This window comes from Hemicordylus capensis, chromosome 4 (assembly GCF_027244095.1).
Source record: "Hemicordylus capensis ecotype Gifberg chromosome 4, rHemCap1.1.pri, whole genome shotgun sequence".
NCBI classification, from domain to species: Eukaryota; Metazoa; Chordata; class Lepidosauria; order Squamata; family Cordylidae; genus Hemicordylus; species Hemicordylus capensis.
In genome coordinates this window covers 144,623,419-144,632,434 of record NC_069660.1, presented here as the reverse complement: position 1 = coordinate 144,632,434, position 9,016 = coordinate 144,623,419, and positions in this window count along the sequence as shown.

The window sequence follows — 9,016 nt, the reverse complement described above, 5'->3', positions numbered from 1 at the left end:
ATGTGGCCTCATGAGAGCACCGCCCTCCTGTGAGCCCTCAACTACAATCTGAAAGGATGAAGGTTTACCATCTTAGTAAAAATTAGGCCTCGGTTAAGCCATTTGATGAAATCGTAAAGAGATGTTGAGGAGCTCAAAAACGATTACTCCATATTGGGTGAATGGACAACAGAATAGCAAATGAAATTCAATGTATGCTGGTGCATGTATCCTGAACTGGTTGGAAACATCATGAAAAAAGTTTCAGGGTCATGGTTTCTTGTAGTGTAATATGTAGTATAACATGGTTTCCCCAGTGTAATGGATGGACCACTTCCTGGTTAATGTTGGTCTCATAGTCACGTTTGATCCCTGGAGGATTGGTGATCTTATTAGAATGGTCCACACAAGAAGACTGTTGGATCTAGTCGGATTCCAAAGGGCCTTAGAGTGTTTTGGAATTGGTTCTGTTGGTGATTCTGTTGATGCCCTTGTGGATACCTGGAACAACGAAATTACCAGAGTAATGGACACGATAGCTCCTTAGCGTCTTCTCTGACCTGCTTCAAAATTAGCTGCATGGTATACAGAAGAGCTACAGGAGCTGAAGCAGCAAGGTAGATGACTGGAGTGCAAATAGGAGGAGGACTCATCTTGCATTTGATGACATAGCATAGAGCCCATTTGAAGGCATGTGCTGTGGCAATACATGCAGCAAGAAAGTGGTTTTATTCTGCGCATATTGTGTCTGCAAGTACTTGTCCAGCAGACCTATTCTGGATCATTAGACGTTTAACTAAAGTCTATTCCATTTCAGATCTGAGGAAGTGGACAAATTGCTTTGGACTGTGCGTCCTACAACCTGTTCTCTTGACCCTTGCCCAACCTGGCTTATCTCATCTGGTAATCATATTATCAGAGAGGTTTTGGTAAATATTATAAATGCTTCTCTGAGGGAGGGCAAGATGCCTCCTTGTCTTAAAGAGGCTATTATTAGACCAGTTTTGAAGAAACTGGCATTGGATTCCTCAGAGTTAGCTAATTACAGACCTGTTTCTAATCTTCCATGGTAGGGCAAGGTGATTGAGTGGGTGGTGGTCTCTCAGCTCCAGGCAGTTTTGGATGATGCAGATTATCTAGACCCATTTCAAACTGGTTTTTGTGTGGACTATGGGGTTGAGACTGCCTTGGTCAGTCTGATGGATGATCTCCAATTGACTATCGATGAGGAAGTGTGAATCTGCTGAGCCTTTTGGATCTCTCTGCAGCTTTCAATACCATCGACCGTTGAGGGTACAGTCGAGTGTACAGTCATACCATCGAGGGTATAGTCATGCTGGCACCCTTTAGGCGTGACTACTATATTGCACTCTACGTGGGGCTGTCTTTAGGCCGGAAACTACAATTAGTACAGAATGCGGCTACCAGATTGGTCTCCAGGACAACAAGAAGGGACCACATAACATTGATTTTAAAAGAACTGAACTGGCTGCCGATATGTTTTCAGGTGAAATACAAAGTGCTAGTTATTACTTATAAAGCCCTTAACAGCTTGGGCTCAGGTTTGTCTTTTTTTAAGAGAGTGCTTTCTTTGTCATGAACCCTGCCACCTGTTATGATCTTCTGGAGAGGTTCAGTTATGATTGATGCCAGCTTGTCTGGTGGCAACCCGGGACTGGGTTTTCTCTGCCCCAGGGCTTTTGAATATGCCCCCTGCTGAAATAAGAGCATCTCCTTCTTGTTTGTTTTCAGGAAGACCCTCAAGACTCACCTGTTCTCACAGCTTTTTAATTAATTATATTAATTTGTTTTAATAACTCTTTTATGTGTTCATTTTTATTGAGTTTCGTGGATTTTAATCAGTGAATTTTTATATTGTTGTATACTTTGTACACCGCCTAGAGATGTACATATCAGGCGGTATAAAAATATGATAAATAAAATTATATACATACATACACACACACACACTTCTATTTCTGGAAACAATGTCTCATTGTGTTGCATTCAATGAGCTCTTTGCAGATAAAATCTCTCTCATTTGGGCTGATCTGGACTCCCATATTTATGCAGAGCCATTTAGGGAGCTGTCAAATAGGGGTTTGCACAAAACTGGTTTGGCCTGTTTGGATCAAATTCAAACCCAATTCAAACCAGGGTGGGTAGGTTCAGTTTTGCTTTTGCTCGAAACCCCCCACCCTGGTTTGGTTCGGATTCGAACCCAGCTCAGACTGGTTCTAAGGGGTTCTACATAGGGTATATTGGGGACTCAAACTGGCCCATTATTCCCTATGCAGACACAAAACCGGGGTGGGAGGTAGGCACCCAGGGTTGCCTTTGCCCCCAAACCCACTTTGGTGCCCAGGTTGCTTCAGTGACCGGAAGTCACCGGAAGTGCTGTGCGCACATGTGCTCATGGCACTTCTGGTGACTTCTGGTCACTGAAGCAATGGGTCGGAGGAAGCATGGTGGGAGGGGTGTAAGTGCACCCTCCCCTGTCCTTAAAGCCACCCCCACCCCACCATCAGCTTGAAGGGAGTCGGTTCCGTGCACATCCCTACATCATTCCATCACACTTTGCGATGCTTTACCCCTTGTAAATATCTTAGTCCAGAAAATGCTCTGCTGATTCACAGGTTCGTAAGAACTGACTGCTTTTTCACAGATTTTGGAACTGAATGTTCTCTATGTATTCTCTGCATAAATATTTGCCAAATATTTACCCAGAACTTATATCTATATTTGATGACCAATTAGATTGGCTTTCAATATTGTACTTAATATTTAGCAGTAACTGGTGAACAGATTTTCTATGTCACATTTGATACTGATCAGAAAAGGTTTTATGTTAATGCAAACAGAAGATTCAGACTGTCTAATGATAAAACCCTGAAGATAACACTGACCTTAACTAGACAGCTGCTGTCACAGTTCTATAATATGCTAATATTGTTGAGAAGTAGTTCTCCTATTTCTGTTGGTAGGTATTTCTTTTGTCTCAAGTGTAGAATCTTTACTTGTAATTCCTAGTTTGAGGGTGGAAGAAAATGACTTTCCTGTTCTTACTCTGTTGTCAGGAGTGAGATATGGATTCCTATGACCCCAAAATATGTTGCAACCTATAATACAAGAAAATTGTAAGTGAGAGCATACAACTTCTGTTTTTTTCTTTAAATAAATTGTGTGTGTGTGACTGATTAAATGAACGGCCGAAACTGTGTTTTTAGAAACAAAGACTATGGCTCATCTGAAAACAATATCAAAATGGACAGTTGTTAGGTGAGATTATTGGATAACATACTTCTGGGTTATACAGTAATAAAATTCTGAAAAGAAGGTGGATTTTGAAACTCTCTGATGGTCCAGATACCCAAGGGACAAACTACTGCAAAATTCAAGAACCATGTCTGCCATCAAGTAAAAGAATTTAATATCAGTCCCATGTGTGGAGAGAGGAAAAATAGAATTTAGATGTAACATGTCCTTCCCTCGGAAATAGGATATAAGCTTCAAGACTATGCCCTCATTTTGGAAGTGGTTTCCAACCTGTGACTCCCCTGGCTATAAATAATGGCATTTGAGTGCAGCTATCAAGAAGAATATGTGTTTGCTAAACTATGCCTGGAAAGACAACATGGCTGTCACTACAGTGTAACTTTCATTTCAGCATCAGAATGGAGGATGAGCCATAAAGATTCTGAACAGATGCTCTTTCATTCTCATCACTGTCCATGTAGAGAGTGGAGGGGGTGAATGCATCAACCAATTGTCTCTGTGCATTGTGACCGAATAAGTCCCTGCCGTTAATAGAGATAATCTCATTAAAGTGGCAGAGGAAGCCCAGGGCAGCATGGGATGCATTATGCAGGCACCATGCCCAGAGAGTGGTCATCAGCAATTTCCAGCACAGATCTGCACCCTGTAGGACACTTGTAGTCAATTTCTGGGCACAACACTTGTACCATGGAGGGGCCACTTCATCACTCACCAAAGAGCCCTTCATCACTTACCAAAAAGTAGTAACTTTTCTTCCATACCTCCACTTCACTTACTTTCTCTTACCTGTGCTTCTCTTACCTTCTCCCCAGACAATCATTTTAGAAGTATTTGGCATGCTGCTGCACACCCAGATCATCTGCACTGTTCTATTGCAGCGCAGATCATTCAAGGCCTGGACTCATTGTCCCAGCCTCTGGGTATCCCACAATGTATCGTGTGACAAGCATGGCACTTTGGGGGATACCCCCATGAGATGGGCACTCTAAATGCCTGTCTGTGTATTCTCGGGCTGCATGCAGCCAGAGGAGACACACAATTCCAGCAGCCAGGTTAAGGGCACGCTTGCACCTTTAACCTCGGCTAAAAGCTGGGCTTGAAAGCAGGGTTAGGCAGGCAGCACTAGGAGCTGTGCTGATCCTGGCACTGCACTTGACTAGCCTAACCCAGGCTGGGCTCCTGTAGCCTGGGTTAGGCTGGTTATAAGAACAGCCTTAGTATGTGATGTGACTAACTTTCCTCAAGATTTGAAATGTCTTTTTTAAAAATCCGCAGAACTGCTATTGACATCACAATGGTAAAAATCCACTCTGCACTTACTCAGAAGATCTGTTTGCTGTACTACAAATGCACATATTTCAGGTCTGAGCTTTGTTTAAGGAAAGGGTGAGGAATTGGGTGGCAGAGGGCTATTTTGTAATTATTTTTCTTTTTACAGAACTCAGTATCAAATATTAATTTCTGCCAGGATTCCATAATATTCTGAATGTTCACAAATATATGGAATCAGCCATCCTCTTTAACCCCTGGGAGAGATCTCCTCAGTGCAGGGAAAACTAGGGAAGAACCATCTACTCCAGCTCATGTGGCTTCTCCCAATCCCCCTCTCCATCTCCCTTCTCTTCCTGGTCTTCCTCATATGAAATGAATGTCTTTCCTGTCTCTATTATCTGGTTGGCTTCTCCATCTCTTCAATATAATTCTGATCTCTTCCTGTTATCCCTGCCCTTTTCCTTCTCTCTCTGACTAACTTTATGCTTCCCTGCTTTTGGAACTCAAGACTCTCTGAAACCCCTTTCCCCAATCCCCTTTCTATGGAAGCTAGGTGTGATGGTTATTTGTTGGGGAAGGAAAGATACTCTGCACATATCCAGTGGCATGAGGATTATAATGCCTAGGTTTGGGGACTGAGGTTAGGCAAACTTTATAAAAAAGAATTCTGCACATACAAATTCAGCATGACAGGGGAAAATGTTTTAGTCTGGTCTTTGTCTTGACATGCTAGCTTTTGTGTGTGCAGGGAGCTGTGCTGTTTTAAAATGCAGGACAGAGTGGCATCACCAGCGGCTGTGCTGGCCAGGTAAGAAGCTTACTCACTCACTCACTGCCTCCGTCTGGCTGCCCCTTGCCCCTGAAAGGGTACCTCCCTGTGCCTGTAAAGGTCAATCCTCACTGGATTCCTCTTTACAAGTATATCCCCTGAACTGGTTTGGCCCGGTTCAGTGTTCAAACCAGACTGGGCCTGGTTCGGGCAGACAAGGAACCAGACTGGGCTGGATCAGTTCAAATCCAGTTTGGATTAGAGCCGAACCAGCTAAACCAGTCTGTGCACACAGGAGATTATCAAAAGCAATCATGGAGACTGTAATGGCTTGATATTATGAAAAGAATGGGAAAAGATATTGGGGGGGGGGGAATCTCCAGGAGTAGCTTCAGTCAGAGTTAGAAACCCTAATGTGGCTCTGAGGCATTTATTGTGAAGGCCTGGAGTAAACTGTCAGTGGCGGAGTCCAAAGAAAGAAAGAAATGTAATTGCATTTAGGACACAACAATGGATTTGCATTTCCTGTCATCTCCCGCATTCTGGTTTCCCTTGGAAACTACAAAGTTAGAGGACAGAATGCAATGAATCTAATAATTCCTTCATTATCAAAGTATTTGTCATCTGCCTCAAAGTAGTATATTGATATTTATAAGATATATATGGTACAAAAATTGTTTAAAAGATTTATTGAAATCTTCTTGGAGAAGCTGTGTCCTAAGGCATTCTGATTCTTCCTGAAATGATAATGTACATGACTACTGTTTCTTACACCAGGTTCTGAAATTAATTTTCATGTTAATTAAGGCCTGTGGCAATGATTATGCTAGCAAACTGTTTTGCTAATTATATTTTGCTATGTTAATTTAATTCATTTTTGCATATTTAATACCAAGATTTGTGAACTTCCAATATCGTATGATAGATAATCGTATTTGGGGGGAATTAATGTTTACATGTTGCAAACTATGATATTGCTGTTAATAACGATCAAATATGGCTCATTCTGCTTCGTTTGTTCCACTTACTGTAAAACATTAAAAATAAAAATGAGGAATCGTTATTCCTTTAATATGAAGTTGGAGTGACAGTCGTCTGATGCATTGTTTGTTTGACAAAGAGCCGGTTCACTTGTGCTTGTATATCATATGATGTCTCATCACATGATTACTGCATATATAGGCCCTGTTCATACATGGATATTTATGACTTGACAACTTTTTAAGAATGTCTCCTACTCATACTCTTTTTCTGTGAGACATGCTGGTAAACTGGTGGCAGAGATGATTGTCTAATAAACAGCACAAAATGTGGGTTCCGTTCAGGTTCACCAGCATTTTTTTTTAACTCTGTGGTTCAATTCCAGTTCAGATATGAACTTTAAAATTAGTTTGTTAATCAGTTCAGATGATGAACACCATGTGATGAATGGGAGAAACTGAGGGGATGCTATTTGCACAAGTAGCCATATCCTCACTGCCTTCTGAGCCCACAGCCTTCAGCGGTGTGCATCATCTCTATAAAAGTGAGCATCATGTCGGTCATTGTGACTTGGTCAAAACTAAGTGATTAACTTAATTAATCACTAATCATGGTATAGAGTGTTGGACTAGGACCTGGCAGATCTGAATTCAAATCCCTGTTCAGACATGCAGTTCACTGGGTAGCTCTGGGCCCGGGGCGTAGTGTGTGTGTGTGTGTGTGTGTGTGTGTATGTATGTATATATATATATATATAAATAAATAAAAATAATAGAACATCATCCTAAATTATTTTTTTAAAGATTTTGTAAATTGTGGACGATGCAAGTCATTTAATGGAAATGGTACTAGAGAAAGACATGCTATTCTGGTAGCTCCAGGTCTTAACAATCACATCAGTTTTGGAGGATGAATACAACTGAAGGAAGCCCAGGAGGGTGAACAGCTGAGGGAGTCAGTCATGTGACTTGCCTCTGCCCCCCCCCCAGGCAGTGGGCCCCCAGACAACTGTCTCCCCTTGCCTTATTATAGTTACGCCCCTGGGCCAGTCACTTATCTTTCACTCTAACCCAAGGGTTTCCATCCTGCGGTACGCCAAATGTTGCTGAACTACACTTCCATCATATCCAGCTACAATTTATTGGGGCTAGGAATGATGGGGGTTGTAGTTCCACAGCCTTTGGAGTATCACAGGTTGGGAATCCCTGGTCTAATCTGCCTCACATGGTTGTTGTGAGAATAAAAATAAACCATGAGCACTGTTCTGGGTGCCTTGGAGGAATGGTGGGATATAAAGGTAAACAAACAAACAAACAAATAATAGTGTGCATCATGTCAGCCATTGGAAACAACAGGACAGGATTAATCATCAAGACTGGATCTTAGGTGCATGCAAAATTATTTAGTAAATAGTTTGTTTAGTGGATTTGACTGCACCCCAAGTTGCAGTGTTTTTCAGGTATCTCTCAGTTTGGTTTATTCCATATTTTTCAGTGTCTACTGAATTTGCCTGGGAGAAGCTCAAAATAATGGTAGTAAGGTCTGTTATGTTGTTTAGAGAAAACACCAGAATAAGCAAGACGCCCACCTTGCTTTCACTCTGGCTCTCTACTTGATTTCTCATCTAGTCCTGGAAGAGTTCCATTCACACAGCAGGGAACACAATATGCATTAAAGGTAAGAATGATGCACAGTGGCTTCCCACAGAGCAAGGAGGCGTGGAGACATGTCTCTTGCCTCTGAGGCATGACACAGTTTACTGGTTATAATCATGTGGCAATATAAACATATGCTTTGCTGTAATTGGGAACTTTCCTGGCAGAGATACAACTTGACTTCTGTAACTCAATAGAAAATGAAAATGTTACACTTCTTTAAAAGAAAAGTTCCCCAAATGCTGCACAATATCTAGTTCTGTAATTTCTGTCACTTCAGCCAAAAAGAAAAAAAAGTGTGTGTGGGGGGGGGGGAGAGACTACAGCTTATGGAACAGTTTTTTAAAAAGAAAATATCTATCTCAAGCTTAGATCAGCATTCATAGAGCCATTGTACAAATGATAGAGTCTTATTCAGACATGCCGTTATGCTGTATGTGCATACCAGTGTCATAGGGACATAAGAAGCTTCCCTATACCGAGTCAGACCATTGGTCCATACACCTACACAGACTGGCAGAAGCTTCTCTAGGGTTCCAGGCAGGAATCTCTCTCAGCCCTATCTTGGCAATGCCAGGGAGGAAACGGGAACTTGTGCATGCAAGCATGCAGATGCTCTTCCCAGAGCAGCTCCATCCCCTAAGGGGAACATCTTACTGTGCTCAGACATGTAGTCTCCCATTCATATGCAACCAGGGCAGACCCTCCTTAGCAAAGGGGACAAGTCATGCTTGCTACCACAAGACCAGCTTTCCACCCAGGTGCAGATGTACAAACCAAGAGAGCTGGCCTTGTGGTAGCAAGCATGACTTGTCCCCTTAGCTAAGCAGGGTCTGACCTGGTTGCATATGAAAGGGAGACTAGAAGTGTGAGCACTGTAAGATATTCCCTTCAGGTGATGGAGCCACTCTGGGAAGAGCATCTAGGTTCCAAGTTCCTTTCCTGGCATCTTCAAGATAGGGCTGAGAGAGATTCCTACCTGCAATCTTGGAGAAGTCACTGCCAGTCTGTGTAGACCAATACTGAGCAAGTTGGTCCTATGGTGTGACTCAGTATATGGCAGCTTCCTATGTTCCAACATAAG